The 19,341-nt window shown below is 39.9% G+C and overlaps 1 long non-coding RNA gene across 1 annotated transcript; it reads left to right on the forward strand.

The window, feature by feature from the left end:
* The first annotated feature begins 9,834 nt into the window (after positions 1-9,834).
* LOC108425132 lies at positions 9,835-18,935 on the forward strand. The gene is made up of 3 exons (XR_001857684.2): positions 9,835-9,962; positions 16,680-16,811; positions 17,033-18,935. It is a non-coding gene; the product is annotated as an uncharacterized LOC108425132 (long non-coding RNA).
* Positions 18,936-19,341: the final 406 nt, after the last annotated feature.

Genomic DNA, 19,341 nt, shown 5'->3' on the forward strand with positions numbered 1-19,341 from the left:
TCTCTTGGCCTCCTTTCACACCTCAGCCTTTCTCCGAGAGCTGATGAGAACTTCTACTGGAGCTAAAGACAAATCCTTTAAGAACTTCTCCAGAGTGTCTTCAGCAGCAGAGTGAGGAGCTCCAAAGATCCGCAGATCTAACCATGATCACTGCTGCTACTTGTTCAGCTTTTCATGAACCACAACTGCAGTAAAGCGATGAAATAACTCATATTAGTCATAAAAAGAGTGCAGAGTTTAACCCTTTCATGTCTAACAGCATAATCTAGTGTGATGAAGAAAAACGTCCACAGAATGTTCTGATTGGTCTAAAATGATAAAATTGTGTGTAGTTACAACTTCAAACGTCTAACACACACACACACACACACACACACATATATATATATATATATATATATATATATATATATATATATATTTTTTTTTTTTTTTTTTTCCAGATTATTTTATACAGATTTTTTATGTTTATTCACAATCAAAATATGATTTTCTGTTTTCTTAAAATGATTTGTGCTCAGAGAACATATAGACCTAATTTACAGGCCTATTCCTAGAAATCTTAAAGTAGAACTTCACTGATGTTTCAAAATTCCTGCATAATTAACTTAAGATGTAACCAGGGTCATTCAGAGTGGTTTGGTGTGAAATGCTCCGTTCTAGAGAAACTTACTGAGTCAGAATTGTTTACAGGTGTAGTGATAGGAACCAGACATCCACCTCTAAAAGCTCTCTCACAGAAAGTTATTACATGGAGTGGTTATGAATTCATTGCCTGATGTCTGAGACATTGTTTTACGATAGTTTTGAGAACTTACACTCCATTCATGGTGGAGGGACACACAATATCAAGGTCATTGTGAGGCAAAATAGTAAAAAAAAGTTGTCAAGTATGAACTTTTATTTAATACGGATATAAACATTTGGGAAATTATTTGCTGTTTTGTTTAGATTGATCTTGTGAAGGAATTGAATGTCTCTACACAAAGATGGTTCTTCAAGGGTTTTTAATAAAGAAAATGGTTCTATAATGGTTCAAAGAGCCATTTGCATGCTTACATGGTTCCTTTTGGTGAAATGTTTTTTTTCAGATTGATGGAGAATGTGCTGAAGAGGGTTCGATATAGAACCATTTTGAAAACTGTTCTATATAGCATTACAAAGGGCTCTGCTATTTTCATGATATCAAGCTTGTAACAATAGCAGAACCCTTTTTGGTGCTATATAGAACCCTATACAGAACATTCTCCATCAATTTGAAGAACCATTAATAAAAATAATAAGACTATTTTGCCTCACAACACTCTGCATGTATTCCTCCAATATGAATGGATTAAAACAGCTTCTCAGACATCAGGCAATGAATTCATAACCATTTCATGTAGTAACTTTGAGGGAGCTGGACATCTGGTTCTGATCGCCATCACTGTGAACTATTCTGCGTTTCTCTAGAACCAAACCACTCTGAACAACTCTTTTTACATCTTAAGTTTTTAATTATGTAGAAAATTTGAAAACTTGGTGGAGTTCCTATTTAAATGAAAACATGCTATTTGGTATTAATCTTGTGTATTCTCTATGTCAGATTCTCATACAGTAGTCAGGCTATTTTTGCTTTTTTTCTGTCTAGTTACATAATAATTTCAGCTCCATCTGAACTGTGTTTGTGCCGCATTCTCATATTATTGATATTACTGGAATATTCTCATACACTGAAATGTCCACAAACTCACCCATGCATCAAATTCTCTGTTTCTTTTATCTGTATCTGTATCTTAGCGATGATCCAGCACAGAAATACAATTCAAAGATTCAAACATGTGTAGTCGCCCTTTCCATTCCCTCTTATCAGATCATATGTGACTCACATCCAGAGTTATGAGGCTATGAAGACAGGCTGAGATACACATCATCTGCCTCTCACCGTGTGGAACTGGTGGATTTGTCTGTCTACATTCTGTGTGAAACTGACCAATGGACACTCAGGAAATCACTAAGGACTGACCATCACACCAGAAACCCTTCATTCTTCATTCGGTCACCATTTGTTTTGGAAAGTAGTGATGATGATAAGGAGCATATGAAAACATATGAATATCATATTATATGAAGTATCAGTATCAGAGTTCGAACTGGACTCTGAATTCTGGTGTTTTAGTTTGATTATGAAAGTCATCATGTCACCTTTCCATCACAGAGTGTTTGTGTTGTTTCGGCTCACTTAGATGTTTTTTTTTTTAAGATCAAATAGTTGTCGTTGTGATGGACTGGCGACCTGTCCAGGGTGCATCCTGCCTTCCAGCCAATGACTGCTGGGATAGGGTCCAGCACCCCCATGTGACCCAGAAGGGGAAGATGTGTGTGTGTGTATGTGTGTGTGTGTGTGTGTGTGTCATTAGGCTGATACTGAATGTACACACCGTGAGTGAATGTTATAATTTGAGATATAATCTGTGACATTTGTATCGATATCTATTGATCATTGGAGTTTAGTATACTATAAATTAGCATTTGTTGATCTGAAATTGGCCAACATATCTGTTTTTAATGATAATTCAAGTTTGATATACTGTAGCATTTAATGATCTGAAATTTGTTAATTTATCAGTATTTATTGAGAAGTAGTTACTGTGTATAAACATTTAATGATGTGAATATGGAATACATATCAGTAGAGCACAGATCATTTATTGATCATTAGAGATTTCTAAACTGTATATGAGCATTCATTGATCTAAAATAGGGCAATATTTCAATAATTATTGATCATTACAGTTTGATATACTGTTTATGAGCAGTCATTGAGCTAATATTGAGGCATATTTAAATATTTCTCAGTACTGTGTTGAAAGTAGATGTTCCAGTAAGTGTTTCTATGATGAAGCATGTGTGAGTGCTGCGATGCGGAGCTGCAGCCCCTCAGGCCTGTTCTGATCATTACATAACATCGTCTGATGACTCCTTTAATGCAGTCACTGAATATGAGCTCTAATTCAGAGATTTTTACTCACAATGAGCTTCAGCATCTCACAGATCTGACAATGCAGCGTCAGTACTCCTCTCACTTCTTTTCTCACTGCTCCTCCTCTCACTGCTCCTTTAACGCATTAACTGAGATCTTACTCGCCTCCTCTTCTGTCTTTAGTCTGAGAAATGAGGAACAGTCACTCTTTACACCAAACTGTTGGGAAACTGGGCAAGTTTTCACATTTACTTTACATTAACTGAGATCTTTCTCGCCTCCTCTTCTCTCTTCAGTGTAAAAAATGAGGAAAAGCCACTCTTAGGAAACTGGGCGAGTTTTCAGATTTACAGATCTGCTACAGCACATTGTAGAGTTTTTCAAAAGAATCCGGGCAGAGTTACAGTTTCTAGAATATGAAGGATCAACTGGGTGAACCAGTCTGCTACAGTGCCACCCTGAAACAGAGCAGTGCTTCAGCAGTGCCCCAGACTTTTGATTTTGAGATCAAAGGGGTTAAATAAGGAGTCCCAGATCCCCCAGAACCCTCTGTATGTTGCTTCTTGATGATGATGGTGATTATTATTATTATTATTATTATTGTTGTTGTTGTTGTATACAGTGGTTCACAGATATTTAAAATGTAACACGGCTGTGCAGTTTACATGGTCTAGTTCTAAATGAGACCTTAAAACTTTCATATAGCTCATCACAACACAGGCGTGCTGCAGGTACTCTCTGCTGAATGAAACCGATGCAGAATTGTTTACCCAGGTTGTCCGGTGGTGTGTGTGAAGGTCCAGGGGTCAGTGTGATCTGACCATGCTCTGCTGATCCAGCTAACGTTACAGCAGGCTGCTGCAGCATGGGTGTTCCTCAGGAGACAGAGAAATAATAAAGCTGCTAATGAGGGAATACAGGAGGAACATCACGCAGCATCAGATCTGCAGGAGCACCGCTGCAGGAGACATCACAAACCAGCACAAACTAGCACAAACTGTCTTTCAACTTTTAAACTCCAGAACCTCCTGAAAGAGCTCACAGTGGAGCTTCTGCTCAGATTACTGTTGGGGTTTTAGGGCATGAATTAGAACAAAGCGGTGCTGCAGCCTACACACCAACACTTACAGGACCTTCTGTGAGAATTCTAGTAAAATCTAGTCACTACAGTGCTGAAGGAAACAAGAGGTAATTAAATATTTATTGCTTTACTATTTAAAGGCCAGCTCTGTGATGCTGTAACTCTAGTACATGCTGTTGTTGACTTTTATAACCAGGGGCAAATTTATTGATTCTGGGGGAAAAGACAGCATAAGGCCCCTGGATGCACATCTCGGCAAGTGAAATCACTTAAGGTCCAAACCCCTTATAATCAAGTTTCTCCTTGCCGGTTAGAACTGAGTTACAGGGTAGTGGTTGAAATTATTAAGAAATGGGACCCTCAAGTAAAAGTACATTACTTCATTAACAGCTGCTAGTGCTGCTCTGTAGGCGACCCTGCCAGTCTGCAGTGATAGGAGAGGAGGGTAAAGTTCAGCTCCTCACTGTTGCTTAGCTACATTTAGGGCATCATATGCCTTCAAAGAATTCGGGAATTATTTATTATCGCCCACCCCTAATTCTTCAGTGATATGAAGCTGAAGTCAACTATTCACGTTTGCTTCTTGTTTGTTCCATCTTAAATAACTGCATGTACACTGTTCCAGCGCACCTATGGACGTGACTGCACTCCCCCTCCTTATCTGGCTGCATGTGGGAAAGACAATCACTGAGTTATCCAATTAAATCACATCCTGCCAAGTCAAATTTTATCTTATTACATTTTAACTACAAATATTCATGTATTTCGTAGGACATTTACATCCAACATTCTTGTACACTGTAACTTTGGTCTTTGTTTGAGTGAGCTTCATAACATTAAATAACCTAGATAGAGAGCAAAATTCTCTAATAAAATTAGGTATTATAGTTTTCAAAACCCACCAAAAACACTGACGCTTACCTCTAAACGGGATACATTGTGGTGAGTTGACGTGCTGGAGCAGTGTAAATGCAGCATCAAGTGTTAGGTGGAATAGGAAACTTAGCTAGCTAGCTACAGAGATATCAGCTACTGCAACCTCATTACAACAACATTAAACTAAGATAATACAATGGTTATTGTAATTTTTAACAGAAAAAAATCTTATATTTGTGGGTTTCTTTGGTCTCTTGCACAGCCATCTTGCCAGTTTTTCTTTTTTAATAATAACACTCTGATTGGAGTGTGTCTCTGAAAAACCTCAGTTTAGAGTGCCATGTAGCCCTAACATTTTGCCCTACACCTCTCAACAAGAATCAGGACACCCTACCCTTAGAAGCTAACATTAATGGAGGCAAACAGTAAACATGTTCTAGCTAAACCATTTGAATAATTTTCCAGTGACAAATAAATATTTTTAATCTACAACCCCAATTCCAATGAAGTTGGGATGTTGTGTAAAACAATAAATAAAAACAGAATACATTGATTTGCAAATCCTTTTCAACCTATATTCAATTGAATACACTATAAAGACAAGATATTTAATGTTCAAACGGATAAACTTTATTGTTTTTTGCAAATATTCACTCATTTTGAATTTGATGCCTGCAACACATTCCAGAGAAGTTGGGACAGGGGCAACAAAACACTGGGAAAGTTGAGGAATGCTCAAAAAACACCTGTTTGGAACATTCCACAGGTGAACAGGTTAATTGGAAACAGGTGAGTGTCATGACTGGTACAAAGGGAGCAACCCTGAAAGGCTCAGTCATTCACAAGCAATGATGGGGCGAGGTTCACCACTTTGTAAACAACTGCATGAGCAAATAGTCCAACAGTTTAAGAACAACGTTTCTCAACGTGCAGCTTCAAGGAATTTAGGGATTTCATCATCTACAGCAACACGTTCCAAAGAAGTTGGGACACTGGCAACAAAAGACTGGAAAAGTTGAGGAATGCTCAAAAAACACCTGTTTGGAACATTCCACAGGTGAACAGGTTAATTAGAAACAGATGAGTGTCATGATTGGGTATAAAGTGAGCATCCCTGAAAGGGAGCATCCACTTTATGAACAACTGCGTGAGCAAGTAGTCCAACAGTTTAAGAACAATATTTCTCAATGTGCAATTGCAAGGAATTTAGGGATTTCATCATCTACAGTCCATAATATCATCAAAAGATTCAGAGAATCTGGAGAAATCTCTGCAAGTAAGCGGCAAGGCAGAAAGCCAACATTGAATGCCCGTGACCTTCAATTCCTCAGGCAGCACTGCATTAAAAACAAATATCATTCTGCAACGGACACTTCAGAAAACCACTGTCAGTGAACACAGTTCGTCGCTCCATCTACAAGTGCAAGTTAAAACTCTGCCATGCAAACCGAAAGACACATATCAACAACACCCAGAAACGCCGCCGGCTTCTCTGGGCCTGAGCTCATCTGAGATGGACTGACGCAAAGTGGAAAAGTGTCCTGTGGTCTGACGAGTCCACATTTCAAATAGTTTTTGGAAATCATGGACGTCGTGTCCTCCGGGCCAAAGAGGAAAAGGACTGTCCGGATTGTTATCAGTGCAAAGTTCAAAAGTCAGCATCTCTGATGGTGTGGGGGTGTGTTAGTGCCCATGGCATGGGTGACTTGCACATCTGTGAAGGCTTTAATAACCCTTAATGCTGAAAGGTACATACAGGTTTTGGAGCAACATGTGCTGCCATCCAAGCAATGTCATTTTTAGGGACGTCCTGCTTATTTCAGCAAGACAATGCCAAGCCACATTCTGCATGTGTTACAACAGCGTGGCTTCGTAGTAAAAGAGAGCAGGTACTAGACTGGCCTGCCTGCAGTCCAGACCTGTCTCCCATTGAAAATGTGTGGCGCATTATGAAGCACAAAATATGATAGCAGAGACCCCGGACTGTTGTGCAACTGACATTGTACATCAAGCAAGAATGGGAAAGAATTCCACCTACAAAGCTTCAACAATTAGTGTCCTCAGTTCCCAAACGCTTATTGAGTGTTGTTAAAAGGAAAGGTGATGTAACACAGTGGTAAACATGCCCCTGTCCCAACTTCTTTGGAACGTGTTGCAGGCATCAAATTCAAAATCAGTGAATATTTGCAAAAAAACAATAAAGTTTATCCATTTGAACATGAAATATCTTGTCTTTGTAGTGTATTCAATTGAATATAGGTTGAAAAGCATTTGCAAATCATCGTATTCTGTTTTTATTTATGTTTCGCACAATGTTCCAACTTCATTAGAACTGGGGTTGTAATATTGGGTGATGCTTTTGTAAACACTCCCCATACCAATCACCTACAGCAGTTTAGCCCCACCCCACCTAAAAAGAATGAGTGGGTTTAGTCCCACTCATTCAGCCTACAGTGGTTTAGCCCCACCCATTCAGCCTACATCACTCTAGCCCCACCCATTCAACTTACAGCACTTTGCCCCACCCATTCAGCCTACAGGGATTAAACCTCACACATTCAGGCTACAGCAGTTTAGCTACACCCATTCTGCCTGCAGCAGTTTAGTCCCAACCATTCAACCTACAGCAGTTTAGCCCCACCCATTCAGTCATACAGCAGTTTAGCCCAACCAAGGGTGTGGGGTAACAGAGCAAGGTAAGAGAGACAAACGCTCGCACCAAGGATGCTTCAATAAAAGGGGGTTTATTGGTTACATATCAAACTACCTTTGGACTACATTCAATGATAGAGAGAAAATAAAACAAAAACACAACAAAAATGATAATAAAAGTCAAAAGGACCCAATACTTCACGTAAAATAATGGCACGCGGCAGTGTGGTTCTTGGGAAGCCGTTCAAAACTTAGACTTGAAAGACTCTGGAGAATTAACCTAAGCATGGAAAGGAGTAACTATATGGCTGGATGTACCTATTCAAAGATCTCTTATTAAATAAATTGGCATCAGTGCCCTGACTGAAAATTGATGGAACCAGCTTACTTGGGAGTCAGGTTGACCTCCAGAGGGTCTGTCTTCAAGGTTGGCTTGGTCGGAGACTGGAGCTTACACGTTGGTTCGTTTCCTCGCTGGTCGCAGATGCTGCATCAATGTGCTGGCCTGTGCTTTCCCATCAGTGATTGGGCAAAGGCGTGTTGTGGCCATCTGAGGGTGGAGCTTGGCAGACTTGCGATGGTTAATCTGCTCACTGATTTGTGCAGGCCTCTGGGCGTGATGCCGGGTCTGTACGGCATGAAATCTGCTACCAATCCGCTGATGAGGTTCAGATTGCAACCAGGGTTCTGAGGCTGGTGACACTAACTTAACTAACTACCTCTTTTTAGCAGATTTAAAAGTTGTGAATATCTTCTCCCTGGCCAGACAGGAAATATCTATCTTCCTTCTCTGAGGGTGATTTAAGCTTAAGGTGGGTAGGCGAACAGGCACGTTACAAAACTACAAAGGTTTCAGATCTGATCTTGGAGCGTTCTAATAATTCTGACTTGTCTGGCACAAAAGGCTGGCACAAACATAAGAATTGAGCTATCTTCTGGTTGAGAATGCAGACTCCAACTAACTAAAGGTCCTGTGCACTAGGATTTTGCTCCAACTGTTGGCCCTTCCCATTGGGGTGGAGCAAAGGTGTTGATAGGTTTTCCTAACCTGATGCTTAATTAGCTATTCATTGTTTCCCACTCTCATGGGTTGTAAATAATTTTTAGGATTGCCTTACCCAGGCTCACTGCCTTCTTTGTTTCAGTTAGTTTTAAACATAGAAAAAGAAACATTCTTATATCATCAAATTGGCTTAACTTTCAAAATTAAGGAATGAACAACTAGAATATTCAGGTATGATTTTAAGAGAGAGTTTTGGTACCCGATACACAACACATGTTAAAGAACTCAGGTAATATTAATATCTGAATATGATCGAATGCCTGAAGAAATAAAATTGACAACAAAAGAAAAGGAACATAGGAAAGAAAAGAAAACCATATTTGGGATACATATTGGTCACTGGTTTAACTCTTTGCAATTCAAGGGTTGTCTCTGTTGGTTATTAAAGTTAGGCACTATGTATTCCTAGCACTCAATAGTAGAAAGGGATACAGGTACTATTTAGGTAATACACGTAACAATATTAATAAAACAAGTGGTATTGCTTACAGATTATATAAATGTTGATACTCAAGCAGACAATGCAACAAGTCCCTTGGATTCTTTTATAAGCACATGGTGGTGGTGTGGTGCACCTTTTTCACCACTTGGGGGTGTTGTCTAAATTGTCAATAAAATCTACAACGGCTAACTTTGTTATAGATTCTCATAACAAACCTGTTCATCCTGTTGAATGGTGGGAATTCTATATTGGTGCAGTCTATATACCGTATTTTCCGGATTATACGTCGCTCCGGAGTATAAGTCGCACCAGCCAAAAAAATGCACAGTAAAGAAAAAAAAACATATATACGTCGCACCGGAGTATAAGTCGCATTTTTGGGGGGGGGGGGGTTTAATAAAATCCAAGTTAACGTAACATGAACAGTTATTCAGATAACAATGACAAACTATAACAAAGAACATGCTAACAAGTTTATCAAACCATTTTTATCAAAGTTTATATCACTCCAAATCATCAAATCCATTGAACTCTTCATCCTCAGTGTCACTTATGAACAACTCCGCTAACTCTGGAGGTGGACGAAGCGCCGCTTCCTCTTCTTCGTCGCTTTTGTCAGACTCGTCGTCAGTTACATTTGCAATTATTCCAGCCTTTCTGAATCCCAGCAGGATGCTTTCGGTTTTCACGGAAGCCCATGCTTTGCTGATCCATTCAATGACTTCCGAGAACGTAGCATGGCGCATTCTCCCGGTTGCCGTGAAGCTGTGCTCTCCATCCAGCATCCACTGCTCCCACAGGTGACGCAATACTGCCTTAAAGCTGCGGTTCACAGAGATGTCAAGTGGCTGGAGTATTTTAGTTAAGCCTCCAGGGATGATGGCAGGTATGGTGTTGAAAACTTTTAATTTATTTTTGAACTGTGGCGTAATGTGCGCTCGCATGCTGTCCATCACAAGCAGGGCTTTGTGTTCTAAAGAAGCCATCCGGACGCTTAGTGTAGCACTTCGTAAGCCATAAGTTCATCATTTCTTGATCCATCCACCCTTTCTCATTCACGGCGACGGCAACTGAGGGGGATTGGATTTTTGGCATGGTTTTTCGTTTGAAAATGACCATTGGTGGCAGTTTTGATCCATCTCCACAACATGCCAGCACCACTGTGAAGTGTGATTTCTCATTACCAGTTGTTACTATATTCACACTCTTTAGCCCTTTCTCCGCGACACTTCGGCCCATGGGAATGTCAAATGTGAGGGGGACCTCATCCATGTTAATAATATGATCCGGTGTCATGTTGTGCTCAGTTACATGCTTTTCAACAAACTCACGGAAACTGTCGACCTTGGCTTGGAAGTCTGCTGGCAGTTTTTGGGACATTGTTGTCCTTGCTCTGATAGAGAGGCGGTTGCGTTGCATGAAGCGGTAACACCAAGAAGGTCCTCCCGCAAAGTCATTTATATTCATTTCCTTGGCAACTACCTGGGCGTGGAGACGCAACTGCACTGTTGACAAGCCTCACCCGGCTGCACGTTGTTCAAGTACCCATGTGCGAACTCGTTCCTCTAGCTGTGGCCACCTAGCTTTTAGCCCACGATTAGCTTTTTTAGTTTTCTTCATTGCAGTAAGACTAACCTCCGCTTTTCGCCAGTCCCTTACAAGTTTCTCGGTCACTCCGAACTTTCTTTCTGCTGCTCGATTACCGTTTTCGGCTGCATATTTCACTACTTGCAGCTTGTAATCTGCAGAATATGATTTTCTTTTTGATGGCATTTTTTCAGCCCTTATCAGTTGTCTTTATAAGTTACCGGTAATGTTGAAATTTTAAATTTTCAGTGGTACAGAAGTAGCAGGTACACAAGCCTAGACCGCCCTCTTGCGGTTTTCAGTGTGAAAATAACGAACATGTGAAATTACCATGGCCGTTTCTCAATATGCGTACCGTATTTTCCGGACTATAAGTCGCTCCGGAGTATAAGTCGCACCCCTGGCCAACCTATGAAAAAAAGTGCGACTTATAATCCGGAAAATACGGTAACTTGATTTCTAGTAATTCACAAGTTAAGGTAAAAGTTTGGGTGAGGCCTGCAGCTGGATTCCAGACAAGAATTTATGGCTGGCCTGGTATGCCAGATGGAGTAAAAACGGGGTTGGTAGCCTCCTACTCTGTCCATATTCCCAAGATAACATCCTTTTAAGTTCTAAAACTTGTTGGCAACCTAATCCTGTTTTATGGCTTTTGATCCCTGGTGATGCTACAGCCATGCGTAGGCGGGAGTCCAAGACAGCACAATTGGCCTTGCAGGTGTCTATCAGCTGACATAGCAGATCTGGTAGTTGGCGCTTTCCTCCGAGTGCCTTCAGTTGTCCAGTGACAATGCGTAAGCGGCAGTTTGAAAAGAAGCAGTTGTTGGTTTCATAGGTTCATCCAACTTCATCCTTCATCCAAGACCTATGAAAAAGGGTTCTAGTCATTCTAAAAAGGTTCTTCTATTGTTACATGCTTAACATCTTAACAATAGAAGAACACTTTTTGGTGTGATATAGAACCTTATACAACATATTCTCTATCAATCTGAAGAACCATTTCACCATGAAGAGAGCCATTCAAGCATGCAAATGCAAGACAAGTTTATTTATAGAGCACATTTCATTCACTGCTGTCATTCAAAGTGCTTTACAAATGAAAAAATAGAGTGAGAAACTCTGTCAAGGGGACCGTAGTTGTTTGGGCAGACGACAAAGTAGATCTGAGTATCAACTGCATAGCTGTGGTAAGATATCCCTTCAATACTTGACGTATTTGACCAAACGGAAGCATGTATGTATTGAGTAAGAGTGGCCCAAGAATTGAACCCTGAGGGACACCACAGGTCACTGGCACTCTCTCAGAAATATGATTATCACAAAGTAGTTCCTTTCTTGCAGTTATGAACTAAACCATTTTAGGACAGTTCCTGAGCCCAACCCAGTTGTGGTCTATTTATGAGAATTTTATGGTCAAAGGGTTCTATGACTGTTCATGCTTCTATTTAAATCATTGTCTTTACTAAAGAACCCTTGAAGAACCATCTTTTTAAAATGCAGATTGGCCCACCTAACATTTGCAGCCCTAAATTTTAGAGTAGAAACAATGACCACTTATAAACTGGCTGTATTTCAGTTATTCAGTACTGCAGGCTAAAATCATCACACGCCAAAACAGAAATACAAGAAGCACATGTTGTGATGCTAATGTGACAATAAAAACATTACTCATAGTCTCATTTTGTTGCAGTAATTATGTATTACAAGTGTGGTCCTTCAAAGATATGCCTAATGATTTCTGTGAAATAAAAATAGCATGTCTGTAACTTTAAGTTCATTTTGTTTAATAGAATAATAACTATTGTTGTATTTGAACACTGTAAGTACTCTTAAACTCTGTAATACTCTTTTTACAGTTACGTTTTGGTGAAATTGGCTGGTTTCTCATTAGTAAGGACTTCAGAAGCTGAGCTGAATTCTTCACAAATTAGATCAACTACTAAAATAACTAGGAAGTGATAGAGGAATCACTCCAATCACACTTTGATTCAGGACTGTTTTAGTGAGTAACAACATCACTCTAGTCCTTCCAGAAGTTCTAGATGCACTGATGATATGAATATGAGGCGTAGTCTAAGCAGTGTTAGTTGTTAGGAATAGAAAGCAGTGTCAGCAGCTCTATGCAGGACTCTTTACTGAAAGAGTTACTGTAACACTGATACATACAAGATCAGATACATGATAAAACATATGGAATGATGTTTACAAGCTTCAGACGTCTGTGCTTAATCTTGCATGGACAAAAAATGTTCATGTGCACAAGCATTAGCTTTGCATTAACACCAGGGGTGCTAGCAGAAAATATCATTGACATGAGATTATTTTTTGAGTTTTGACATTTATGGGCCAAACTGAAGTCTTAGTCACCACCGTTTTTTTAGAGAACTATTTTAGACATCAAACATGCCTTGGTTGATCGAGGGGATTTTTTTTGCCAAAGTTTTGCTGAAAAGGCCTTTGTAGAGTTAATAGTGGGGTGTTTGAGCAGGAAACCCCTGAACTGTGTGTTAGAAGGCGAGTGTAGGGCGATGACTGTGGAAGGTTGTGTTAAAGCGGTTCTGTCCTGATGTCTGAACTGGTTTGTCGATATTCCCTCATTGTGTATGTGGCTGGTGGAGGCGTCTGAAGCTACCAGGGGGCTGAAGGGATCATGCTGGGAGGAAAAGGTCAGTCAGGCTCTGACTGCTCTTAGCTCTCGTAGCGGCAGACAACAGTTGGACACACACACACATCAAGACTGCATCAAACACACCGCCCTTCACGGAAGAGAGTGGAGTGAGTCAGACTGGACCCACATTTAGACTTGTTTTCTTTACTTTATAGTTTACAAGCGGTTGTCTACATTCAAAACACCATCATTTATCTTAAAATAAGAATGCTGGCACTGTTTACAGAGCCCACATACAACCGTTCTCTACAGTTTGTGCTGTTTCTGTGTGTTGACTTAAAAAAGAATCATAATTCATTTTCCAGCGTCTCTTTATCCTTTAGAATTATGCAGGCTGTGTTTGTTACTGTGCCTCTAAGACTGATTTATGTAAATTGGCTCTGTTGTGACTGCTTGCTCTCTATTGTGCTTCTTTTCAAAAGCAGCTTGGGATGAAATTTATATATTAAATGTGAGTGGGTGGGACTAAAGTGCTGCAGGCTGAATGGGCGAGGCTAAGCTACTGAAGGCTAAATAGGAGTGGCTAAATTGCTGCAGGCTGAATGGGTGAGGTTAAGTTACTGTAGTCTAAATGGGCAGGGCTAAAGGGCTGTAGGCTGAATGGGTGGGGCTTAAGTGATGCAGGCTGAATTGGTGGGGCTAAAGTGCTGTAGGCTGAATGGGTGGGGCTAAAGTGCTGTAGGCTGAATGGGTGGGGCTAAAGTGCTGTAGGCTGAATTGTTGGGGCTAAAATGCTGTAGGCTGAATTGGTGGGGCTAAAGTGCTGTAGGCTGAATGGGTGGGGCTTAAGTGCTGTAGGCTGAATTGGTGGGGCTAAAGGGCTGTCGGCTGAATTGGTGGGGCTAAAGTGCTGTAGGCTGAATGGGTGGGGCTAAAGTGCTGTAGGCTATATGGGCAGGGCTAAAATGCTAAAGTAGGTTGAATGGTGAAAAATTCATGTTTTTTGAGATCACAACCATGATAAATTCAAAATGGGCTTTTATGGGTTGTTGTTTAGGAATTCCCCATTAATGTTGAAGTGCCGTAATCATGTTGCTGTATCTATTTTGTTTTTTCATCATATCTGTACCATTCCACTGGTTGCTAAGCTATTAGAATGCTGGCTGTGTTCTAAATAGTATACTATGTACTGTATGCTGTACACTGCTCCAGTATATACTATATATACTGCAGATTGGTCATCTGTAATGTACTGTACAGTATCCAGCGTGTAACACAAGTTGTTTGCTGTACAGGAACTGAGCCAATCAGACCATCTCAAGACCTGTCCCATTCTCCTCAGTCCTCCAATCACTGCTTAGCAACCACTGCTAGCCTCTTCTCAGCATGTATGTTAGTATTTTGATGGAGAGATGAACCTGTGTACTTTATAAAACACCCCATACAGGAACAGAGGGCAGGACAGTGCTTTCTGCTCAGCAGACAAAAATAAACTAAAATATGTCAGCTTTGGATTGTTCAGTGTGGTAAACCTGTTTAGTGTCCTGTCTTCCTCCATTTGTGAGTCATTTTTACTTAGAGTAAATGTGTTAATTTCAAGCCTGACTTCAAGCGTTTTTGTTTTACTTAAGTTAAATGTGTTCAATGAAATTTGGGGGTTGAAGATTAAAGGGAGGGAGAGGAAGAGGAGGCTTGTTGTGACTGTGAGGAAAAGCGGCTTAATACTGCATGAATTGTGGATGGATTTTTAAACCTACAGTAATAAATTTTAACTAGAAAATTAAAAAAGTGCATGTGAAATTGTAGTATGAATAGTATGAATTAAAGCCTAAATTAATGAGAAAGTGCTGTCCCATTCACCCAAAGCGCTGAATGAGCGTATCAGCATTTGGTCAAGTTTCTTTCATTTTGCTGTTATTATTGTACTAAAAGGCAAAATCGAGGGCTATTAAATACTTCTAGGTGGTTATTTCAGTGGTTATGACCTGCTACACTGGGCGTGTTGCATTTTGGGATGCAGTATACTATGAAAATAACTGCTCACTTACTGGAATATATTGCCAGAGAAGAACATCATCATGGGTATCTTCAGTGTGCTGGAGAAATTCATGTTAGTCAAACACTGCATACTTCTTACTACAACCCCAATTCCAATGAAGTTGGGACGTTGTGTAAAACATAAATAAAAACCGAATATGATGATTTGCAAATCCTTTTCAACCTATATTCAATTGAATACACTACAAAGACAAGACATTTAATGTTCAAACAGATAAACTTTATTGTTTTTTGCAAATATTCACTCATTTTGAATTTGGTGCAAAAAGAGTGAATATTTGCAAAAAACAGCAAAGTTTATCCGTTTCAACACTAAATATCTTGTCTTTGTAGTGTATTCAGTTGAATATAGGTTGTAAAGCATTTGCAAATCATCATATTCTGTTTTTATTTATGTTTTACACAACATCCCAACTTCATTGGAACTGGGGTTGTAATTTTAGGCACAATCATGTGATCATCAAATGTGAGCAGCATGTTGTGGGCTATTTTCAACACAGCCTTTCATTTTGATCAAAGGTTTCAAATGATTCAAAATTAGCATCACTACAAGAAATACAAACAAACAAACAAATAAACAGTGCTACAAGACAACACAGAATATGGACATATATAACAGACAGAACATGAGACACTGCTGGAACAGATTACAAAGGGGGAAGAGTCATAAACAGATGCTAGATGACCTAAAATAAAGCATACAAGATCAGACTCATCTCTCACTGAATGAGGAGAGAAAAAAATACTCTAAATTCTCTAAAGTCAAATTACTCTTTAAACAGGTTTGAAATTCCTGATAAAATCTGAAAAAAAGTCTCTTAAATAGTGTGTAGTGTTTGACTCAATTAATGGTGATCTTTCTTAGTTGTTTTGGCTGCTGCATTTATGCAAATCTCCACAGGGTTCTTTCTCCACTTGCAGTGTAACCAGCAAACTGATTGGATCTTTTTATTATTAAAGGTTTAAAGCAGCCATTTTCACAAAAAAGAAACAAAAACAACAACCAAACCAATGTTGGCCACTCTTCAGTCCTTTTCTCAACCGCAAGTTTTCCCTCTCTGCTATCTTTAAAGGTGTCCATGCTACCAGCCAGATCAGCATCAGGTGATCATCTGAAGTGAGAGGGAATGAGAGCTCATTGCTCCATTTCCATCAGCATCCCTGCTCTCTGGCTTGTCCACCAGGATTGAACATGAGGCAAATTAAAGTTCAGGCCCCACCTTCCTGCTGGCTCTCATGGCCATCAATGGGGCCCAGCGGCTTTTCCTGTAAGCAGTTGAGTGTTATGAGCTTTCCCTTTTAGCTTCTAACCAGTGACCGTCTTCTCCTTTATAATGTCTCCGAATAAAGACACACGGCAGGACTGGAGTGAGAGAAGAGGCCAGCTACAGAGGAGGAACCAGGGTGGAGAAGATAATCAAACACTGGCTGCAGTTTTCATTTCAAACAAACAGGAGCTGATTTTACTTCTTTAATCAATTGGTCAGTCCGGCTTTTTAATTTTAATACTTTTACTGTTTGTTTTATTTTTTATTTAATACAATCTAAAATGTGAAGCAGTTAAGTGGTTTTAATGACTATATCTTGGATTATTTTATTTTTCTTCTTCCTATTCGTAATTAAATCTTAATTGTTCTCTTAACTTTTTGTATCTACTTTGGTATGTTTTAAACTGACTGAATTCCATTTTAATTTATTTTCAGTCCCTTTGTGCTGTAAGTGCTCGACTGCAGTGAAAATGAGGGTCACCTTCAGTGTACTTCAAAGTGAAAATAAAGTTTGATTGATTGATTTGTTGGAATGAAAACATGCAGCAACACCGGCCTTTTGCGGATACGACTGGACATCCCTGATCTACTGCCACCAAATCACAGCTGCTATATTTCCCATAATGCACGACTTTTCTTACGAGCTGAGCAGGCAGACTTCTGCTGATTGCCAATGAGTCCAGTTCACTAAGGACGCCTTCATGCTTGCCCAGAATACCACAACAAGGACCAATTCTGGGCTCGTTTGGGGGAGGAGCTCATTACTACTGGTTTGCTTTAACACACAGGAAGCTTCCACACAATCAGCGGACTGCACCACAGACCACTAATTACAGGAGGACCAGAGATCGATTCTCTGTTCTTGTCCTGGACTCCGAACAGCTCTCATACTCAACCAAATGTACTGAACTCAGAGTAAACAGACCTGGGTAAGGAAAAAAAACTCTTGACTTGATAATTATAACTGTATTCTTAATGATCTTCCTGCAAATACCCTCACTGTTTCTATATTTGTTTCTGTATCCTTGTGATAATTTTAGAGTTATCTAAATAGCCCTACTCATTTGTCCATTACTGAGAGTCAGTACTTTTGACTGGAGTAATTCCATACGTGGTATAGTCTAATAAACTAGGAACATGCATTATTATTCTAGCAAAAATAGTAATAATTATAAGTTGTCAACATGTACATCCACTTTATTAAAGTTGAATAGTGCTAAAAAAATAAAACACACAATGAAATCAACAGCATATGCAGTTACATGATGATTGGTTAAAACCATAAAACAAGTGCAAAAAAAAATACTCAGAAGTATAAAAGTTACATGACAAACATTCTAATTAATGTCACATTTGAATTCACAGTCACCTGAGGCGTCCACTTTACTGACCACATGAGCTACAGAGTAACTTGTGTTAGAGGATACAGTCCAGATGAGCTGACTGTGCTGCATTTTGTGATATTTTTGTTGATGTTCTTCCAATTTCTCTTTGCAGAACCAGCTTCGGCTCTGATTTGTGCGTTCTAAGCGTTCTGTTGCACTACGATTGGTATTATTGGATTTATCTGTAGACAGGCACTGATGCAGAGTTGGGCGGCATGGTGGCGTGGTGGGTAGCACTGTTGCCTCCCAGTGAGGGGGGCCTGGGTTCGATTCGCCGGCCGGGTGACCGGGGTCCTCTCTGTGTGGAGTTTGCATGTTCTCCACGTGTCTGCGTTTCCTCCGGGTTTGCTGGTTTCCTACCACAGTCCAAAGACATGCAGTCAGGCCAATTGGACATGCTAAATTGCCCCTAGGTGTGAGTGTCTGTCTGTCTGCCCTGCAATGGACTGGTGACTTGTCCAGGGTGTATCCTGCCTTCCACCCGATGACTGCTGGGATAGGCTCCAGTGACCCTGAGGGAGAAGCAGCTTGGAAAATGGACGGATGATGCAGAGTCCAGCATTTTGCCTTGTTAATCACCTCATTCAACTTGTCATCTAAGTAACAAGGCCTTCGTTAGCTAATCCTGGACCCTCTTTACACCAGCAGCTAGTTGCACCAGCTGAATGTAAGTTCAGTCATAGCCTAGTTTGAAAGTAAACTAGCTAGTACAATTGAACTGGCTGCACCAAGTAACATAGTTTCAACGTAACTTTAAGTTAACGTAAAATTTACACATAGTGCAAGTTCTGCTGGTTTTGATCGAAGGCAAAACTAGCAAGAAAACGAACTATGTCTTGATTTGTGTCGGCAATAAGAGCAACTCCTACAGTAATCAGATGTAATTACCATAACTAGCATTACCGTTCTTTGGCTTGTAACAACAGCAGAACGCTTTTTGGTGCCATATAGAACCCTTTTCAAAAAATGTTCAAACCATATACGGCACATTCTTCATCAATCTGAAGAACACGTTCATGATGCAAAGAACTCTTTTATCATGCAAATTGATTCTTTTTTCTTAAGAACCGTTGAATGACCATATTTTTTAGAAGTGTATTAGCTCTTCTATAATCCTGTGAGTGTAGTCCTCTCATTCGGATACAGCTTTTAAAAGGTGAGCTCTGTTATGGTTCTCCTGATAACTGTCTACGTAGAACCATTATCTTTACTAAAGAACCATCTTTAGTATGTTGATGTTAGTGCAATATTTTGCTTGAAATTGATAAACAGATAAGTAGAAGCTGGAAATAACAGTTATCAGGAGAACCATAACAGAGCTCACCTTTTAAAAGCTGTATCCGAATGAGAGGACTACAC

The sequence above is a fragment of the Pygocentrus nattereri genome, chromosome 18 (genome assembly GCF_015220715.1).
Source record: "Pygocentrus nattereri isolate fPygNat1 chromosome 18, fPygNat1.pri, whole genome shotgun sequence".
In the NCBI taxonomy this organism is placed as follows: Eukaryota; Metazoa; Chordata; class Actinopteri; order Characiformes; family Serrasalmidae; genus Pygocentrus; species Pygocentrus nattereri.